Source organism: Miscanthus floridulus, chromosome 8, assembly GCF_019320115.1.
Source record: "Miscanthus floridulus cultivar M001 chromosome 8, ASM1932011v1, whole genome shotgun sequence".
In the NCBI taxonomy this organism is placed as follows: Eukaryota; Viridiplantae; Streptophyta; class Magnoliopsida; order Poales; family Poaceae; genus Miscanthus; species Miscanthus floridulus.
The window spans coordinates 1,153,935-1,175,207 of NC_089587.1; positions in this window are offsets into that span (position 1 = coordinate 1,153,935).

Below are 21,273 nucleotides of genomic sequence, written 5' to 3' on the forward strand. Positions count from 1 at the left end.
TGGGGTGTCCCACGGCTCCTTACTAGTCTCTTAGCAGTCACCTGAGCCATTCGATTGACTCAGGAAGCTCGTTGGTCTCTCTTTGATGGGGATCCCATCGTTGGGCCCTTCCAAGTCTAGCTTAGGGAGGCGGAGGGCCGTCTACATGCGGTTGCACCTTGTTTCCCGCGCTCGGCGTGTGGTAGTGGTGGGCCATTCCTAGGCCATGTCCCATCTAACCAGGTGTTGTTTCATTGGGCAGGGCACGTCCCATTAGTTAGGACATGCCCCACCGCATCCCATCCATATTGAATGGGGGAAGGGAGAGGGGTTTTCACCCTAATCCTTCGCCTTTCTCCAACTATCGTGTCTCCTCCTTAAATAGGGGAAGGGAGAGGGTTTTCGTCCCAATCCTTCACCTATTCTCCAACTGCTCCTCCTCCTCCTTCTTCCTTTTCACCAAGCATGTTCATGTGCCATGGCGGTTCCTAAGTGAGAGAGGGTAAAGCGAGGGAGAGAACTGACAGATCCATTTCATGAATCCGAAGCACAATGTTGAGCTGGAGGCAGTGCTAGTCGCCTTCACTGAGAAGGGGCTGCTCCCATCGAAGGAGGTGGCACACTAGAGGGCTCCTGTAGGGGAAGCTTTTCTGTGACCCTAGGCCGATGAGGTCATATCCTTCCCCGCCTTCCATGAGCACTAGCTAGGATATCCCGCGCACTGGTTTCTGTGTGGGCTCCTCAATGAGTATGGCCTAGAGTTGTAGCACCTCAATCTGACTAGGGTGCTGCACATTGCTGGCTTCATCACTGTCTACGAGGCTTTCCTCAGGATGGAGCCGCACGTGGACCTCTTATGATGGATCTTCACCGGACGAGCTTTGTCGGAGGGGAAGCCACCCAGGAACGCATCGGTGGGGGGTTTTGCCCTATAGAAGAAGTCAAGGCTATCGGGCTCCTACCCCGTATACTCCCTCTGTGACTCCAATTGGGGGCGGCACAGGGAGTGGTTCTATATTAGGAACCTAGTGGAGGTGCCGTTCCGGAGAGTTGGTCATGAGGGGCCTCTAGCTAGCAAAACAAGTAGGAGGTCATTGAGGCAGAGCTCCAGAAGCTGGTGCATGGCCTCGACGGGCTGAGAGTGTTCCACACCTTCTTCCACCATTGGGTCGCCCCACTAGTGGAGAGGAGCCAACCGATGTGGATGTACTCTGGCCTGATGGATCCTGACCACGCGTTGCCAGAGGAGTTGGTGAAGGATGAGGTCTAGAGTTGGCTCGACCAGGTGCTGCAGCTGAGGAATAAGGAGTCCCTCGAAGGGAAGCTCAGACCTCTCCATGCAGCGAAGCTGTCTAATCTGGTACAATCCCTTTGTCCTTTCCCATGACCTTTTTTCTCTTGCTTTCCTTTGTTCTAACTTTGAGTCATCCGTTTTGTAGGGACTTGCTGGCTACAAATCTTGGCTGCATCTTTTGAGGGGGGCAAAGGGCGCGGCGTGGCAAGCTACCCTGAAGGAGGCGGTGGACGCCAAGAAGAAGAAGAGAGTTGATAAGGCTCGAAGAAGGCATGAGAAGGAGAAGGAGGTTACCCAGTGGGTGCGGGCTGGGGAGAATAGGAGCGACATGGAAGCAGAGCTCGAATCGGAGGAACCCATAGAGATGGGTGGCGACGTGAGCTCTTTCGAGGATGGAGGAGGCCGGGAGGTCATCACAACCTCGGTGGAGCGTCACAAGCCTGTGTCCGCATCTGTCAGTGACGGGTGGGATGCGGAGAGGTGTGGCGACATTTCCGTGTCAAGGAAGCATGCTACGAGCTCGAACGCCATCGTCGAGCAAAAGGCAAAGCGGACGTGGTCACCGCGGCCTTCGAAGGCATTGCTGGCGTCGCCTTTCCCTGCTCCAAGCGTGGCAGGGTAGGCTAGCTGGTCAGAGGAGCAGGCTTGTACCCCCATGTCTTCGGGGCCAGTGCTAGTGTGCGACCCACAACGGGGGTGATGCCCCACCAGCTGCTTCGGTGGGTGCGCCGCAAGCCGGTGGTCATGGTGGCTAGCAGGCCGATCGGGAACCGGCGGGGTCAACCTACCCCTCGGCTGATGTGGGGGGCACAGGTCACGACCTATGAGTGGTCGTCATCTGGTGGGCTCATTGCTAGTGGGTCGGGGCTTCAGGGCCTTGCCCCTTGCGCCTAGGTATGTACCCATGTTTCTTTTATCTCACAGTTGAGTTTTTTTTAGTGCGACTGACCTGTACTTTCTTTGATAGTGGCCAGATATTGATAGGACTAAGCATCGCCCCACCTCCCGTGTGGGAGGAGTGGAGGCCTAGCTTGTAGCGGATCACGACGAGCGGCGGGGAAAGCATGCTGGTGGTGGTGCGACCTTCCCCTCTAGGGGCTATGCCCTCCTGACCGATCGTGGGCCCAGCGGTAGCGGCAGCAGAGTTGATGGCGGTAATCCCGGTGGTGATGGCGACGGCTGGGTCAGAGGTGACCCTCATGATCCCACCAGCACTGGCTATGGTGGAAGAGAGTAGGGAGATCAGGCTCCCTACCTCACCTGGCGGAGGGACGCACAGCTCACCCTCCTGGTCGGAGCTGGAGGCGTCGAGAGGTGACATAGCCAGGCTGGAGGTAGAGCATCCACCGGCGGGCCGTAGTGTCGAGGAGGTGGAAATCCCCTGCCCTGGCGAGGCAGGCACCAGGGTGGAGCCACCCACCGTCCTGCCATTGCAGGAGTTGGTGATGGTCCGGTCATCTGCTGGGCCTTTCAGTGGGTTGTGGGTGACCCACGACCTGGTGTGGCCCTCCCTCGATGACCCCAGGAAGGTTCGGTTCATCCTTCAGGATGAGGAGGAGGTGCAGCTCTAGGACTTACTTGGGAGGAGAGGTGATGAGGACATCACTACTTCATCGCATACAAGCCAAGTAGAGGAGGAGGTCTAGCATGGGCGTCCAATTCATCTTTTTCGTGGTAGAAGCCGAGTCCAACTCAAGTTCGAGTCCGGTTCGGGCTCCAGGACCAGTCTGCCTTAAACTGGTCACCCAAGATGTATTTGGACTCTGCTTTCAACGATCCACATATGGATGGAAAGCTAATTGGATAAGGAAACCAACCCAATTGGTTTCACATCAAAAGGCCTTCGGAATCAACAGGAATCGTCAAAACAAGTCAGCATCCAGAATCTGTCAGGGTGCTGCGACACCGTCTTTTGGTCTGTTGGACCGTGTATCGTGTTTGGGCCCATTAGGGGCCACGTCCAGGGGGTGACGTCCAAGACTCTATAAATACCAGCCGTCGCTCTCCTTAGGATTTAGGTTTTGTTTACTTCTTGATTTCCTCATGAAACAGACGTTGTTTTGCTGCAACTGTCGCCGCCAAGGCCGCTTGCTGTGAACCAGGGCCCCAGTTCTTGATCTTGTTCGCCTGTGGCGATTAGTCCTTTCGAATAAAGACTTGAACTCCTTCTTGATTTCATAAGCCTCATATTTATTTGCAATTTCAGATTGCATTCATCCCATTCTTGCTTGTGTTCTCGATTCGCTTGCAGGAAAGCCTTCTCGGCGAGGTCAATCACGTTCGTGTGGTTGATAACCAACGGAGCAGTGGTGTAAAGGTTGCGGGGGTCCGAATCAATCTTGGTTCGAAGCCTAGATCATGAATGTCGAGTCTCCACCAATCGACGCTATCATACCTTTCGAAAGATCGGGCCTAGTCTACATCAAGTGGTATCAGAGACCTTGTTGCCCGTTAGGTATAACTTTGTTTCCCCCTTTAGATTATTACTGTTTTTGCATTACCTACAGTCCACAAAAAGCCAAAAAAATATACATCGTCATATATTCCCTATCCTATAGCCTCATTGTGCTGTGCAAGTTCATCTCTGATTTGCGTTGTTGAGTTTGTGCCCTAGGTCAAGTTCTTGTTGCTGGTTTTAGATCGTTTTTAAGTCCAGTTTGTGTTTTCCCCTTTATTTTTCATCATAATTCCGTGAACACCTTCAAGTATTGCTGTGATTCCTTTGTATTCATCAAACCCTAGTCCATGCCATCTTATTTTTTACACTTGTCTTTACTGTTTTTATCAAATCCTTGCTGTCGTGACTAATTTTGCGCACATTGTTCCTGTTTTGTCCTCTAATTCGAGGTCCATTCTTAAAACTGGTCTAGTTTTCGCATACGAACTCTGTTTTCGACGTTCCATATATGCAAATCGATTAGAAAAAAATTTTAGATCCGTCCATCCCCTGGCTTGTCGAGGTTCAAAATTTTTAGATTGGTCAAAAAGTGGTCACAATATCCTCTTTTCGTGGTCACAAGGTCTTTGTCGATTTCGAGCACGTCTTCTAGAAATTCCACAGGCCACGTCTTTCACTTGTTTAAGCTCAAATTTTCTATGGTTACTTCTTTTGTGCTCCTAAGTGAAGAAAAAATATCAAAAAAATAAAAAGAAAAAGTCAAAGAATCCCAAAAAACAACGACAGCCCAAAAATAGAGAAAAAAGAGAGGGGCAAAAGTGGAACAATATCTAGAGGAGCACATAGAGAGCGTCATTTGAGCTGTATTTGCGTGTGCTAATTTCTACCTTGTTTCTAATCATATTCTTGCTATCCACATCACTTGATACATCTGGTACTTGGAACATGAGTAGGCCAGCAACTAAGATAAGTACTTGGGATACTTATTTAGCTTTGCTATTCAGTTGCGAATTTTGTTATTCCTTGCTACTATATTGTGCATGTCCAAGCTCCACTTTCTTCTAACCAAGTACAGGTTCGCCTTACAACTGTTACACTCAAGCTACAACGGTATCACAGTCACCGACCGATTGCACCGCCTGTTGCTTTGGTAAGAACACTTGTAAGACCGTGGTAAGACGCTTGAGAGTTGTGTGCCTTATTTTTCCTTGTCCACAACCTAAGTAGTTGGTAGGGATAATACTATTTGTGTTGTCTTTTTCTTTCTACTAACCATGTCAGGAAAAGCTGGAGGCAGCGGCCAAGGAAACGAGGATGCACCTATAGATTTCAATGACTGTATTTCTAAGAATGAGCTCCATGCCGTTCTTGATGACAAGTTCAATGAGATCTTTCAACAAATCACCAATTTGGCCAAGAGGATTGAAGATGTTGAACAATGACATCCGAAACCACGTCCTGAAGATGATGATGATGATCTCTCTTAGGAGGACGATGGCGACGCAGAGGCTGAAGCCGAAGCTCACCGACGTGCTGAGGATGCACGTAACTGTAATCGATTGAACTTTAACCGACGCGGTATGGGAGGTAACAACCAAGGTAATAATGATCCTTTCTCTAAAACCAAGTTTAAGATACCTCCTTTTTCTGGTTCTGCTGATCCTAAAGCATATTTAGATTGGGAGATGGTTGTAGATCAAAAATTTAGCTCCCATCAAGTACCTGAAGAATATAGAGTTAGACTTGCTACTAGTGAGTTTACTAGTTTTGCTCTTTTCTGGTGGAATGATATTTGCAATAATGCTAATGCTAATGCTAATGCTCAAATACCTCAAACCTGGACTGTACTTAAACAACGAATGAAATTAAGATTTGTTCCTCCATACTATCAGCGTGATCTGCGATTAAAACTGCAACGTTTAAATCAAGGTAGTAAAACTATTGAGGAATATTATCAGGAGCTTTTAATTGGTCTAGCATGTAGTAACATACAAGAGGATGATATGAATAAGTGTTCTAGATTTTTTGGAGGTTTACGTCGTGAAATACAGGATGTTCTTGACTATAAAGAATGGACAAGATTTTCCCAATTATATCATTATGCTATTAAAGCTGAAAGAGAAGTACAGGGACGACAACCTAGGTGATCCACGACTCCATCCATTCCTTCACGTCCAACCGAGGTGAGTAAATTTTCTAATGTGCAGACACCACCAGCGCCTGTAAAAAAGAATTCTCCTATCACACCTTCTTCCAATGGATCTGCTACACCTTCCTCTAGCAGCTCTTCTAATGTTGTGTGCCACCGCTGCAAGGGCATGGGACATATTGCTAAAGAATACCCCAGCAAACACGCATATATTGCTACTGATGATGGTGGGTATGCTAGTGCTAGTAATGAAGAGAATGAATTTACACTTGCAACTGATCTTTATGCAGATAAATTTGCGGATAGTGCTGAAGATCCCGATGAGGTAATTGATAGTGTGGCATGCACTGCAGACTACAAATCAATCCTTGTTCAGCGTGTTTTGAGTACACAAGTTGAGCCAGTAGACAAGCTGCAACGCCATAATTTGTTTCAAATGTTCCTTATTATCAATAATTTCCATGTTCGTGCTATAATTGATGGAGGGAGCAGCAATAATTTAGTAAGTTCTGAGCTTGTCAAGACTCTTGGTTTATCTACACGTGCTCTTCCACATTCATACCATGTTCAGTGGTTCAACAATAGTGGTAAGGCAAAGATAACACAATCTGCTCGTGTGCAATTTTCTATCGGGTCATACCATGATTATGTTGATTTTAATGCCGTGCCTATGCAAGCTTGTTCACTTTTGTTAGGCCACCCTTGGCAATATGATAATAATGTTGTACATCATGGTAGGCAAAATAGATATACTTTTATGTTTAAAGGAAAGACCATTGCTTTACTTCCTTTATCACCTGCTGAAATTGTGCAATATGAAAAGGAACTTGCTGAAAAGAAAAAGAAAGGCCATGATAAAGACTTTAGCAAACCAACAAATGAACCATCAAGTAACATGAAAGAAGTTTTATTTGCTCTTAAATCTGTTCTTGTTGATCATGATGAACCATGTTATGCTCTAACTTGTACATCACCGATATGTCCACTTGGTCCTACTCCTAGTGCTATGCCTCTTGTTGGTACTAACCTTTTATAGGAGAAGGAGGATGAATTCCCAACAGGGAAGCCACCATGGCAGCCACCTTTGCGAAGGATGGGGCGCCAAGATGAACGTCTTCTTCCGGAACCATCGTTGCTGTCATCCAATGGAGGAGACGATCTACTTCAGTTGAGGACGACTTCAATTCAAGAAAGGGAGGATGATGAGGACATTACTACTTCATCGCATACAAGCCAAGTAGAGGAGGAGGTCCAGCATGGGCGTCCAATTCATCTTTTTCGTGGTGGAAGCCGAGTCCAACTCAAGTTCGAGTCTGGTTCGGGCTCCAGGACCAGTCTGCCTTAAACTGGTCACCCAGGATGCATTCGGACCCCGTTTTCGATGATCCACATATGGATGGGAAGATAATTGGATAAGGAAACCAACCCAATTGGTTTCACATCAAAAGGCCTTCGAAATCAACGGGAATCGTTGAAACAAGTCAGCATCCAGAATCTATCAGGGTGCTGCGACACCATCTTTTGGTCCGTTGGACCGTGTATCGTGTTTGGGCCCATTAGGGGCCACGTCCAGGGGGGTGACGCCCAAGACTCTATAAATACCAGCCGTTGCTCTCCTTAGGGTTTGGGTTTTGTTTAGTTCTTGATTTCCTCGTGAAACAGACGTCATTTTGCTGCAACTGTCGCCGCCAAGGCCGCTTGCTGTGAACCAGGGCCCCAGTTCTTGATCTTGTTTGCCTGTGGCGATTAGTCCTTTCGAATAAAGACTTGAACTCCTTCTTGATTTCATAAGCCTCATATTTATTTGCAATTTTAGATTGCGTTCATCCTGTTCTTGCTTGTGTTCTCGATTCGCTTGTAGGAAAGCCTTCTCAGTAAGGTCAATCGCGTTTGCGTGGTTGATAACCAATGGAGCAGTGGTGTAACGGTAGCAGGGGTCCAAATCAATCTTGGTTCGAAGCCTAGATCGTGAACGTCGAGTCTCCACCAATCGACGCTATCATACCTTTCGAAAGATCGGTCCTAGTCTACATCAAGAGGACTCGCAATGGAGTCCGATCTCGCCCAAACCAAGGCGGGGCTAAAGGAGGCATTGGAACGGGTTGAGTCCGTCCATCAGGCGGTTATGGTCGATCTTCCCCACATCTCAGAGGTAGGTTTTCTATGTTTTTAGCGTTGGTCCTTGACTCCTTGGTCTTTTGCTTGTTGTTTCAGCATGTTTGCTTCTTGCTTTGCAGGGTTTAGAGGAGATGTCGAGCCACAACTCCCGTTTCCTCCAGGAGGAGCATGCTCAGATGGAGCGGGAGGCTATGATGTCATGGTGGGTCAATGAGCTCGAGTGCCAGCTAGAGTTCACCCACCGTGAGTCCCAAGACTGGGCTGCCGAGGCGACAGGAGCGCAGGCGGCGGAACTGCTCGTGGTGGAACGAGCAACTACCATCGAGCGGGGACTCGACGCGGTGAAGGTTTGGCTAGCAGAGACCAAGGTGATGGAGGTTCGACTAGCAGAGACCGAGGTGGTGCTCCAGGAGTCTTTGGAGGTTCTGGAGGCCGAGCGGAAGACCCGGTCGGAGGTTGACTAGGAAGTGCTCCCTTGGGCTCAAGCACTTCCTAGGTCTGAGGTTGTTTCAGCGAGGCTCTGGAGGCGGGCGCTTGGGCTAGAGGAGTCGAACGCCCGACTGCTCAAGAAGGTCACCCAGCAAGAGGAAAGGGCTCTCCATCCTCAACGGCACCTAGCTCGGTATGTATCTATTCTGTCTTTGGTTGATGTCTTTGTTTTTCCTTTCCCTTGCTTCTAAGCTTGTCGTCCTTCTTCTAGAACTAGGTAGAAGGGTTGGATCATTGGAGAAGGAGCTAGAGACAGCCAAGGCAGCAATTGGTCGGAGTGCGGAGGCGCTGGCCAAGTCCCTTGAAGAGTGATGTGCTCTCGATGGGGAGCTTGACCAGATCTACAATGTCACTCAGGTCGTTGTCTTAGAGGTGTTCGGGTCGACGCCGAGCACCAGCACGCCCGCCATCCAGCTGGCGGAGGTCCCAAATGAGGTTCAGGCGCTTATCTCTGACGGGATGTTTTACGGGATGTCAGGAGTGCTGACCTTAGTGGTGACGCACCACCCGGACCTAAACTTTGCCACCATCTATAGTGGGTACGCCGATGGCTAGAGCGCGCATGCCATCCATGCGCTCGAGGAAAGCTTGCTACCACACATACAGTTGGTGGCCGAGCAAGTCTCCATGCAGTGGGTGATGGAGGCTCATCATGTGAGCATGGCTAAAGGCATGCATCAAGAAGACATCGCCCAGCCTACGGATGGAGTGGGGGCTGGGTTGGAAGCGAGTGTCGTCCTGCCTCTGACCGAACTGAATGTTGCCCCATCAGAGAGTGAGCAGCCCTTATCCTCATCGGTCGTGCCATCAGCCGATGCCGCCTGGTGGCCATAGTAGAATTAGTGTAGAAGTAGTTAGCAAATGTAAAAGTTAAGTTCATGGGGGAGCCCCGTGTGAACAATTTGTTTTGTACTGATGAATACATCAATTTTGTTTTTTGATGAATCACTTCGTAAGGGGAAGCTTGTCCCATCCATTCTTTGTTTTTACCCTAGCATAGCTCTATTTCTTATCCTTTCTTTTTTGCACCTGCCTGTTTGACCCATAGGCTGCAACCTTAAGAACCCGGGCGGGGCCCATGAGGCTCAGCTGCTCATAACCGTAGGTCGTGGCAGGGTGTGATTGGTTGGGAGTTTAAAACAAAGTTACATAGGGTAATTAAAGGAGTGGACTACCCTTTCGTTTGGGAAAAAGTATTTACTATATGATAGTAAAAAAGAGAGGTGGTATCGCACCCTCATGGAGCCCCCGAGCGACCCAGGACGAAAGTGTTTGGGTCGGGGTGCTTTGTAGGAGCGAACATTGAATGAAAGAAAGCGGTAAGACCAAATTTTAGGGGAAGAAACGATGTAACTGTTTGATGTTCCAAGTGTTGGTGAGAATGTCGCCGTTGTCATCCTTCAGTCGGTACGTGTCCGGTCGGATCACTTTGGTCACCGTTAGGGTCCTTCCCATAGTGGAGAGAGTTTGTATTTCTCCTTGGTTGATTAGGTTCTTCGGAGTACGAGGTCTCCGACCTCGAGGATCCTCCCTCTGATTTTCCTTTTATAGTACTTGTGGAGAGTTTGCTGATAGCGAGTGGAGCGGATGATGGCCGTCTCGTGAGCCTCCTTGAGTAGGTCGACCGCGTCCTGCTGAGCCTCCACAGCTTAGTCGTGGTCAAAGGCCTTCACTCTTAGGGTGCCATGGTCGAGGTCGGAGGGCAACACTGCTTTAGCTCCGTAGGCTAGGAAGAAGGGTGTGAACCATGTGGATCTGTTCGGGGTCATTCTTAGGCTCTAGAGGATCGCTGGGACCTCTACAACCCATCGCCCATTGTACTTGTTGAGCCGGTCGAAGATGCGTGGCTTGAGTCCTTAGAGGACCATGCCACTGGCCCACTCGACCTGGCCATTAGTATGTGGGTGTACGACCGAGGCCCAGTCGATCCTGATATCGTATCCATCACTGAAGTCTAGGAACTTCTTTCCAGTGAAGTTAGTTCTATGGTTAGTGATGACATAGTTAGGAACATCGAAATGGTATACGATGTCAAGGAAGAACTTGACTACCTCTTCCGGACGAATGTTGGTGATGGGCTTCACCTCTATCCATTTGGTGAATTCGTCCACTACTATGAGTAGGTGAGTGAAGCCGCCCAGGCCCTTTTGAGGGGTCCTACCATGTCGAGGCCCTAGACCATGAATGGCCAGGTGATAGGGATGGTTTGGAGCTCTTGTGTTAGTAAATGAGTTTGTCGAGCGTAGAACTAGCATCCCTCACACCTGCGGACGACCTCCTCTGCATCTCGTAGCATGATGGGCCAGTAAAAACCTTGGTGCAAGGCTTTTCCAACTAGCAACCTCAGGGCCGCATGATGTCCATAGATTCCAGCATGGACCTTGAGGAGGAGTTGTTTCCCTTGGTCGATAGGGACACACTTCATGAGTGCTCCAGATGAACTTCGCTTGTAAAGTTTGTTACCGATGGCGATGAACGTCTTGGCACGCCGAGCGATCTATCGTGCTTCAGTCATTTTGGGTGGGAGAACCTCCTCGATGAGGTAGGCGAGTAGCAGCGCTCGCCGGTTGGTTTGATCGAGTGCTACCACGACGATGTCGATGGGCGACGTCATCATGGAAGCACCGAGGTCGGAGCCCCCGAGCACCGGGTTGGCATCGCGGTGCGTCTAGATTGAACCTTCCAGGATGCAGGCGGATGGCTCATGAAGGTCATTGATGAATACCCCATCCAGAGTCAGAACCTGCCTGGCAGCCAATTTTGTAAGAAAATCGGCGGCCTCGTTGTCCTTTCATGGGACATGATGTAGTTCGATCCCCTAGAATTAGTCCCCGAGCTTGTGGACCTCCTAGCAGTATGTTGCCATGAGGGGGCTTTTGCAAGAGGACTCCTTCATGACTTGGTTGACGACCAACCCCGAGTCACCGTGGACATTGAGCCATATAGCATCGAGCTCAATGGCGATGCACAGTTCATTGATGAGGGCCTCATATTCTATGGCATTGTTTGAGGCTGAAAAGTGGAGGTGGATCACATAGCAGAGCCTGCTCCCATCCAGGGAGATTAGAACCACTCCAGCCCCCGAGCTAGGCGCCATTATGGACTCATCGAAGTACACCATCTAGTACTCATGGGTGATGTCTAGGGTTGGTAGCTGGACCTCCATCCATTCAGCGACAAAATCCGCGAGAGCCTGAGACTTAATAGCAGTACAGGGAATGTACCTAATGTCATGGCCCATTAGTTTGAGTGCCCACTTGGAGATTTGTCCCATGGTGTCGTGGTTGCGAACGATGTCTCCAAGCGGGTATGAAGTGATGACCGAGACTTCATGGTCGGTGAAGTAGCGTAGGAGCTTCTAGGTCACCATCAGTACGATGTATAGAAGTTTCTGCACCCAGGGGTACCAAACCTTGGCATCAATGAGTACCTCCTTAACGAAGTATACGGGTCATTGGACCTTAAGGTGGTGTCTCGGCTCCTACCTTTTGATTTCTAGGGCGGCGCTCACCACGTGGCTACTTGTCGCGACGTAAAGGAGGAGGGGTTCTCTCGGTTCAGGAGCGACGAGGATTAGGGCCGACGTTAGTGACGCTTTGAGGCTCTCCAAAGCCTGTTGTGCTTCCTTAGTCTAGACGAACATGTCCATCTTTTTGAGGAGCTTGTAGAGAGGCATTCCCCGCTCACCCAGCCGAGAGATGAACAAGCTCAGGGTGGCCAAACAGCCGGTGAGCCTTTGCACGCCCTGGACGTTGCGTATAGGCCCATGTTGGAGATGGCCATGATTTTTTCGGGGTTGGCCTTGATGTCGCATTTGGACACGTTGTATCCAAGCAGCTTTCCTTTTGGAACCTCAAAAACACATTTTTCGAGATTCAATTTGATGTTGAACCTTCGGAGGTTCACGAATGTTGCGACCAAGTTTGCAATCAGGTCGCAAGCATGAGCCATTTTGACCACTATGTCATCAACATAGATGACGATTGTTGGTTTTGGTCACTCGACTTGGTCAGGCTGATCGAGCGGGTCGATTTGATCGAGAAGCATTGCTGCATGCACCGTTGATAGGTGATGCCAGCGTTCTTCAGACTGAAGGACATGGTTATGTAATAGTACGAACCATACGTGGTGATGAATGAGGTTGCGAGCTGGTCAGACTCTTTCATCGTGATCTGGTGATAGCCTGAGTAGGCATCCAGAAAGGAGAGGATCTCGCATCTCGAGGTGGAGTCGACTATCTGGTCTATGCATGGCAAAGGAAAATGGTCCTTTGGGCATGCCTTGTTGAGGCCGGTATAATCAACGCACATTCTCCATTTCTCGGTCTTCTTTTTGACAAGAACAAGATTGGTAAGCCAGTCGGAGTGGTGTACCCCCTTGATGAATCCGACTGCCAGGAGTTTGGCGACCTCCTCGCCTATGGCCCTATGACTTTCATTGTCAAAGCGACGCAGGCATTGCTTGGTGAGCTTCGAGCCTAGGATGAGGCGTAGTGCGTGCTCAGTGACCTCTCGCAGTATGCCCATCATGTTAGAAGGTTTCCATGCGAAGATATCATGATTGGTGCATAGAAAGTCGGTGAGCTCGCATTCCTATTTGGCCAGGAGCTGGGTCCTGATCCACACCATCTTGGTTAGGTCGGTGGGGTCGATTCCCACCACCTTAGTTTCTTCGAGTGGGCAGAAGGCAGTCGAGGAGGTTGGCTTGTTGCAGTTCAGGACTATTGGGGTCGACGATTCTCCAAGCCGTAGGAGGTCGAACGAGTTGATGACGATAGTGGTGAGCTCATAATGCTCGCGGTCACATGTGTAGGTGTGCGAGAAGGTGCTACCCACAGTGATGATGTCGTTCGGTCCTAGCATCTTCAACTTCAGTCAGGTATAGTTGGGGATTGCCATGAACTTGACATAGCATGGCCACCCCAAGATGGTGTGATAGGACCCTGGGAAGTCCACCACCTTGAAGGTAAGGACCTCTAAGTGGAAGTTGGCTCGGTCGCCAAACATGATGGGTAGGTCAATCTGCCCGAGCGGGTATGCCTGCGTCCCCAGGATCACGCTGTGGAAGGGAGAGCTCATTGGGCAGAGCTCCAACCAAGGGATGTGCATGGAATCGAGGGCGTCGACGTAGAGGATGTTGATGCCCCTACCTCCGTCCATCAGCACCTTGGTAAGGCGCTTCTTGTGGACAATGGGGTCGATGATAAGTGGGTAATGACCCGATTTGGCGACGTGGGAGGGATGGTCCCTCTGATCAAAAGTGATAGGAGATTCCGACCAACTAAGGAAGGAGGGGATGGCCGTTTTGGTGGCGCATGCCTCTCTGTAGCGCACTTTGTGCTGGTGCTTGGAGTAGATGGCATCAGACCCCTGAAGATCATGAGGCATTCCTCAGGATCAGGAAAGCCATCACCATTCCTTAGGATCATGGCTGTTGTGTCCTTGCCCTTTCTCTCTTTCGGCCCGTCGGCCTATCGTAGAAAGCACTTGAGGAGTTCGCAGTCCTTATAGAGGTGCTTGACAGGGTAGGTGTGGTTGGTGCATAGGCTCTCCATGAGCTTGTCAAAGTGGTCAGGTAGGCCCTGCTAGGGCTGCTTGCCCGTGCGATCAGTCGTGGCGACCAACATGGAGTTGGCCGATCGACGCTGATCCTTCTTATGCTTTTTGCCCCTCTACATGGAGGGGCCCTCGTCTTGATCCTCACGCTTCACTTTGCCCTTATCCTGGCCTCCGTTAAAGACCACTTCAACCGCCTCCTCGTCGAAGGCATGGTTTGTGGTGACATCGAGCAGGTCGTGGGTGGTCTGGGGCTTTAGACAACCAAGCTTATGAATCAAAGACTCACAGGTTATCCTAGAGGGGAACGTACGGATGACATCTATATCAACGACATCAGGAAGGGAGTTGCATCATTTTGAGAACCTATGGATGTAATCCCATAGGGACTCATTGGGCTCCTGTTGGCAGCTCTTGAGGTCTCAGGAATTCCCAGGATGGACATGCGTCCCCTAGAAATTGCCGATGAAGATCCTCTTGAGATCCGCCTAGTCAAGGATGCTATCATGTGGGAGGAATTCAATCCATGCTCGAACGTGTTCCCCCACGTAGATGGGGGAGGTACTAAATGATGAAGTGGTCATCATCCACTCCCCCGGCTCGGCAGGCGAGCCGGGAGTCTTCGAGCCATATACCAGGATTCGTCTCCCCGATATATTTGGTGATGTTGGTAGGTGGTCCAAAGCGTTGTGGGAACAAGGCTCTCTGGATGCGTCGGACAAAAGTCCGTGGTCCTAGGCCATCTGGGCTGGTACTCCGGTCGTTGGGTCAGTGACCATTCCTGGGGTGCGTTTCACCGCTCCCCTCGATGGTCTGACCGGGGCCCATGCCGCCTGCTCTCACCGCCGCCTGATGGATGTCATCATCATGCCAGGCCTGGCACCGGTTGTTGATGACGCTGTGAGCGTCTCGGTTCGGCCCGAGGCATTTGCGCAGAGGTGGTCGGTGTGGAGCGGGCGCCGAGTCAGGCCATGGTGCAGTTGCGGCCTCCTGTTCTGCGCCTAGCAACTGTAGAGATGAGCGGATGGAGCAATGCGACTAGTGCACCCCTATTCCCCTGGTGGGGAGAGAGGCCGCGAGTCAGTGTCGCGATGCGGAGCTCTCCGCCTATTAAACGGTGGTGGTTTCCACTAGCACCTGGAGGTTTCGGTGGATCGCCTGCTCCTGGGGGTCGACAGGCTCTGGAAGGCCACACAGAAGCATCGCTGTGGCGGCGATCTTCTGGCTAGCCTGAGTGGATTGTGGGGGATCGTTCCTCCCATCTATGATGTCACGTTGGACCTAGCGGGCGCGACCCCAAGCGCCGCTCGTCGGGTTATGCGTGTGTGGCACAGCGTGCTACGCCGAGAGCACTGGCGCAGGTGGCGGCTAGTTCTACCATCTTTGTCGTAGCTTCTCGTCGTGCTCCTGTGCACACGTGAGGGCCTCTGCGCGAGGGTCCAGAGGGATGTGGGTCTGTAGAGACTCCGCTACCACCGACGATTGTCCCAAGACATCCGCCATAGCACACTACCAGGACAGAGGGTGGCTAGGTGCCACGACATCGCCGATGCTGGAGTTGTTGCTCTCAACATCGTCATCCATGAGGTCGTGAAAAGTGGCAGGAGCATAGACCGCCATCCCCATGAATTCGAATGTGAGAGGGGGCGGCGCCAGCATATTTTGGAGTCCCTGTGCGTATGCGTCCATAGGGGATGCGAGGCTGTAGGGGAACTGGTCGCATGGCGGTCACGGTAGGGACAACAAGGTCCTTCCGGAGAGCCAGCAGAAAATATAAAAAAGCGAGTAAAGAATAGTATGTATGTTACTCATAGTGGGGTTTGAGCCCAGCGTAAGCTCAGAGCGAAGTGTAGGCGTCTCATCGTTGAGGTTGCCGGGTGACCCAGAGTCGACAGAGGGCGCTCCTCCTCCGATGGGCGCCAGGACAAGTGCCTCCGCATGGAGGCGAAGTACGCCGAGCCGGTTGGCGACGAAGTCCAGGCTTCCAAAGAGGAAGGTCTCGGATGGCTCAAAGATGGGAGGAACCCACATCCCAACAGGTGGGAGTGCGGGAAACTCCAGCGAACCAAAGCGAGTTGTATCGCTTGAGCCCGCCATGCTGAAGATGGTGGAAAGGTGGGCCATCTGATGAACAAAAGTATGAACGCACGGCGTCCTCCCCATGGACGCCGCCAACTGTCGGTGCGAAAAGTGACCAACTAGTAAATATTTGTCGTTTTGTTGTATATTGTGATCGGGTGTGGCCTAGCACTCAATGACATAGGGTTTATACTGGTTCAGACAACATGCCCTACGTCCAGTTTGAGTCAGTCGGTGACTTTATTCCTGAGCCTAGGTGCTCGAAGTTTGCTGTGGGGTTACAAACGAGTGGAAATAAGATGGGCAGTATCAGAGGTCTGGTCGGACTCTGGACAAAAGGGCTGAGAGTGATGGGAGCTCCTACGTGTGCTAAGTATTGGAACGTATGCTCTATGTAGCTTTAGAATATCTAAAGCTAGCAGAAAGTAAGTCGGAATGATCCGTGTGTTGTCTGTTGTTTGTCAAATCGATCCCCCTTTTGGGAGAGGGCGCATCCTCTTTTATAGATGAAGGGGACGACCTTACAAGTGAGAGAGAGGGAGTGTGTGCTACCTAGTCTTGTTGCCCATGCCGTCGGGTACGAGACGATTTGTCGACGCCCACAATATTGTTGACGCCCTGATGCATGTGGTTGGTTCTATTATGTTCTTCTAGTATGGCAAATGTCGGCGCCTACCGTGCTGTAGGACAAATGTCGGTGCCCACAACACTGTTCGTGTCCTAACATGTCTGGAAGTTTGCAAAGTACCCTTCTGACATGGCTGACAGTACTATCATGCAAGTGTGCAGGGTACGGTCTTTGGTATTGCGGTTGACTTATGCGCCTTACCTTATCTGCTCTGCCTGATTTCGTGGGTCCTCACTGAGCGGGCGCCCCCGTTCGGTCGTTCCCAGTCGACTCCAGCCGCGCCCATCGGAGAAGAGCCATAGGAAGAGGTTTGGTGTATTCTCGGTCAGAGACACGGGTCAGAGTTAGAAGCGAGCATTGTCCTGTCCTTAGCCAGGCCTTCCGGTCGGAGAGGCTGGTCGAAGTCGAAAGCAAGCATCGTCCCTCCTTAGCCAGGCTTTTCGGTCGGAGAGGCGGGTCAGAGTCAAAAGCGAGCGTCGTTCCTCTTTGGCTAGGCCTTCCGGTCGGAGAGGCGAGTCAGAGTCAGAAGCGAGCGTCGTCCCTCCTTGGCCAGGCCTTCTGGTTGGAGACGGGATCGCCCTTCTAGCCTATCGTTAGGTATCCAGGCCGGCCTAGGAGTTGTGCGTCGTTCGCAACGTTGTCTGCTGGACCGAGCTTTTGCTGTGAAGTAGGTCCATTAGGGACCTCGGATTTATGAACCCGATAGGAGCCCCCGAGCCCCCCCTCTTAGGCGTCACGGTCCCTTTCAATTGGTATCAGAGCCAGATTGGCTCAATTTGAACCTTTGGCTTCACCGCCGTTGAGCTGACGCTATTTAGAGTGGTTGAGCTGATGTACGGCATCCTCCGCACTTTGACGGCACTAACTTCCCCTACTATAAAGCTAGAATGGCTTGTCACCTTAAGACGGTAGATTTGAGTGTTTAGAGAGTCACTTGTGACAGGATAAAACCCATTAAGAATCTTGATAAACCCACAGAGTGAAGAAAAAAATTCATTTCAATGACAGAGCTAAAAATTGCTTGTTTGAATCTTCTAGCATGAATGTGTTTAACCAAGTGTTCACTTTAAATACGGCACCTGAAATTTGGTTAAAACTCCAAGAGCTCCATGACGGCACAACAAATGTCCATGAGCAAAAATATTGTCTAGCTAAACAAAATTATGATTCCTTTAAAATGAATGATGATGAGCTTGTTCGTGATGTGTATTCTCGTTTGAATCTAATTATCAATGAGCTCCATTCAATAGGATTAACGAAGCTAGATGATGCGGACATCGTGAGGAAGATCATCTCCGTGCTACCACAAAAAAATATACAAGCATCATCACCATCCTTCACAACATGGAGGACTTGAGCACCACGACCCTGGTCATAGTCATTGGCAAAATAGTGGCATTTGAAATGTCACGGAAGATGGGTCAACAAGAAGCCTCATCATCAAACAAAGGCAAAATGCTCGCATGTAGTGAGAAAAATAAGATGAAGGACAAGCAAGTTGAGACAAGCTCAAGCTCAAGCTCCTCAAGTGAAGATGATGAAGAAGAAGAAGATGATGATGATGAAGAAGAAGATTCAAGTGATGATGATCAATATTCCTCCTCCACCTCCGACCTTGATGAAGAATCAATCAAACTTATCAACAAGGTGGAGAAGATGATCCAAAGGCTCAATATCAAGGGTGTGCCCATCCAAATTCAAAATTTCATCTTCACCAATCAAAGAAATGAGCAAAGAAAGAAAGGATGCTATGGATGTGGTGAGTTAGGGCACTTTGTAGAAGTTTGTCCAAACAATCCCACACCCAATACAAAGAAGAAGACGTGCAAGGACAAAGCCCTCACATCAATAAGGTTATGGGATGATTCTTTAAGTGAAGAAGAAGACCATCACAAGAGGCGAGGCTACAAACACTCATCATCAAGCTCCTCTCGTGTGTGCCTTATGGCACGAGGTAACAAAAGCTCATCCTCTAGTGAGAGTGATAGTGATGATGAAATGCCTTCTCTTAATGAACTTGTGCAAGAAAAATCTTAAATATGCTAAGGCTTGCACTAGCCAACAAAAGAAGCTAAAAATATTGCAAGAAAAACTAGATAATTCACAAGAAGCATATAAAACCTTGCTTGAACAATATGAGACATTTGCTAATCTCAATATTGAATTATCTATTAAAATTGAGCAACTTGAGGCTAGTGCAATAACAAATGCATACACAATCAATAATGAGCGACTTGTAAAGAAAAATGAAAAATTAAAAGAAAGTTAGCTAGCTCACAAGATGCTTATAAAAGTTTGCTTGCTAAAATATAAACCATGTGCAAATATTGTGATGAGCTAACTAATAAAGTTGCAAATCTTGAAGCCGTCGGTACAACCCCCACTGAGGCACATAAAAAGAAAGGTTCAATTTTTGACATGCCTAAAAAGGATGACTCTACTTCTTGTAATGATTTTATGTTTAGACTCACCCTTGTGCAACCAAGTTTGTGTTGAGAAAGTTATTGTAGAAACATGCACACAAGAGGTCGCAATAGAGAATGAGCAACTCAAGCAAGAAGTGGCTCGCCTCACCAAGGACTTGACTCAAGTGAAAGGCAAGATGGAGCAAGCCCAACTTCATCAAGATAATACCGTCAAGGGAGTGAAGAAGCTTGATGAAGGACAAACCATGGTTTGCTACATGTGCCACAAGGAAGGCCACAAGTCCTATGAGTATAAGGTGAAGAATAGGAGAGGAGCTAAGAAGAAAGAGAAAAACAAAAAGGAAACAAGCAAGCTCACCAACACCTACACCAACAAGGTGGACAAAAAGGCCTCCACACCTTATCTCTTGAAGAAGAAGAAAAATGACAAGGTGGTGGCCATCAAGGTGAACAAGCAAGACAACAATGGGGCCAAACGTATTTGAATGCCAAAGGAGATCATTTTCAACATGAAGAGCACCAAGAAGGTTTGGATCCCGAAAGGGAAGTGAGATGTCCGATGGACTTCGGAAAATTTGAAGACTTGGCAAAGTATGTGTGCATTTCATGGGGTGCATCATTATGTACAAGGTAATTACCAAGTGGGTTAGTGAATACTATGGACCCAAATTCTTCTTCCTATGTTAAGTAACTAGATTTAATTTCTTGCAATCTCAATTAGCATCTAGTTTCTTTTCATGTCTAAGTTTGCATTTGCATGTTTAATCTTTTATCTTGCATACACTAGGTATATCTTATGGTAGGCTTGCTCGGTTTCACTTTTAACCCTTGAAGCAAACCTACATGGTTTAATTGTTTAGGAGCATGGCACATAGCTTGTTTTACAATTGTTCATCTAATATGTGCCAAAGTCTAAATTATAGATAATTTCTCCTAAATATCACTTTTAAAAATGATTCTCACATTCATGTGATGTCATCTTTCAAGTGGTATTTTTTATTCTAAAATCAACGTGCATGTCTCCTCCATTTGGCCATTGGATATATATATTATATATATATCACAAAAGCTCAGCAAGATTATATTAGCTGGTGAAGGAACAGACAAGTTTGGATAGTTTGTACTAGTAGTAACCAAGCAATCGGCCCAACAAGATAAAAGGTAAATAAATCTTTTTACTGAATCAGTCATTGGTGTGTATCAATTTATTCAGTCCTCATCGACGAAGAATGGTTCAGTGGCTGCTACTTTCAAGCGTCATCCAATGAGCTGACAAAAGCGACGGATAATTAATTTTACTGTGTTTTCAAGTTTTATTTTTAAAAAAAACTGTGTTTTCAAGTCAAATATTCTCTTGGCTTTAACCAGCATCACCTTGTCATATGAGGAAACATGAGGATATATACCAGATTTATTATTTACCTAAACGGAGATGCTACTTGGTGCTGAACCGACTTGGACTCTTTTATTAGAAACCTGCTATTTTAAATTTAGTCCAGCATTTTTCTCAACCTTAGAAGTAAGATGCTAAAGTCAAGTCAAATGTTCTGAGCACATCCTTTCAATTTTCTAGGATATGTGAACACACGAAAGAGTAGAGATAGAGATGACATAATGTTTGGGTTCATGAAGTAAGCATGGTTTTAGATTTGTCTATACTCTTAAACCACATCATTCCAGATTTATACTTGGGAGAAACATACAATTCACAGTTGATTTGTTTGACACAGTCTAGCACAGTAGCACCTGCTGCAAGGGCTTGTTTGGATCGCGGCCTCGCCTGGGGAGCCCCGCCCAGGCAGGTCGATCCAGCCCCAGGCGCTGGAAATCGACGGCCTGGGGAAGCTGCCTGGCCCAGGCGTCATTTCCAGGTGCCGATCCAAACAAGCCCCAAGTGCATGTCAACCTCTGAAGATCCCATGACTGAGTGCCCTGTAGTCTATTCCCTTGTACGTCTTTCTGCTTTTATTAGAATATAAATAAGGGGGGAAATGGACTTTCAGAGTGACAAACTATATATTCACTTATTCACCATGCATATATTAACCTACCATTGGAAGGTGATGAGAAGATGCAAAGAAAACGACTGCGCCGATCTTGTAGTTAGAAGATGGTTGTAGTCATCATCTCATTCTGCGACCCCTAAATTGCAAAGTGC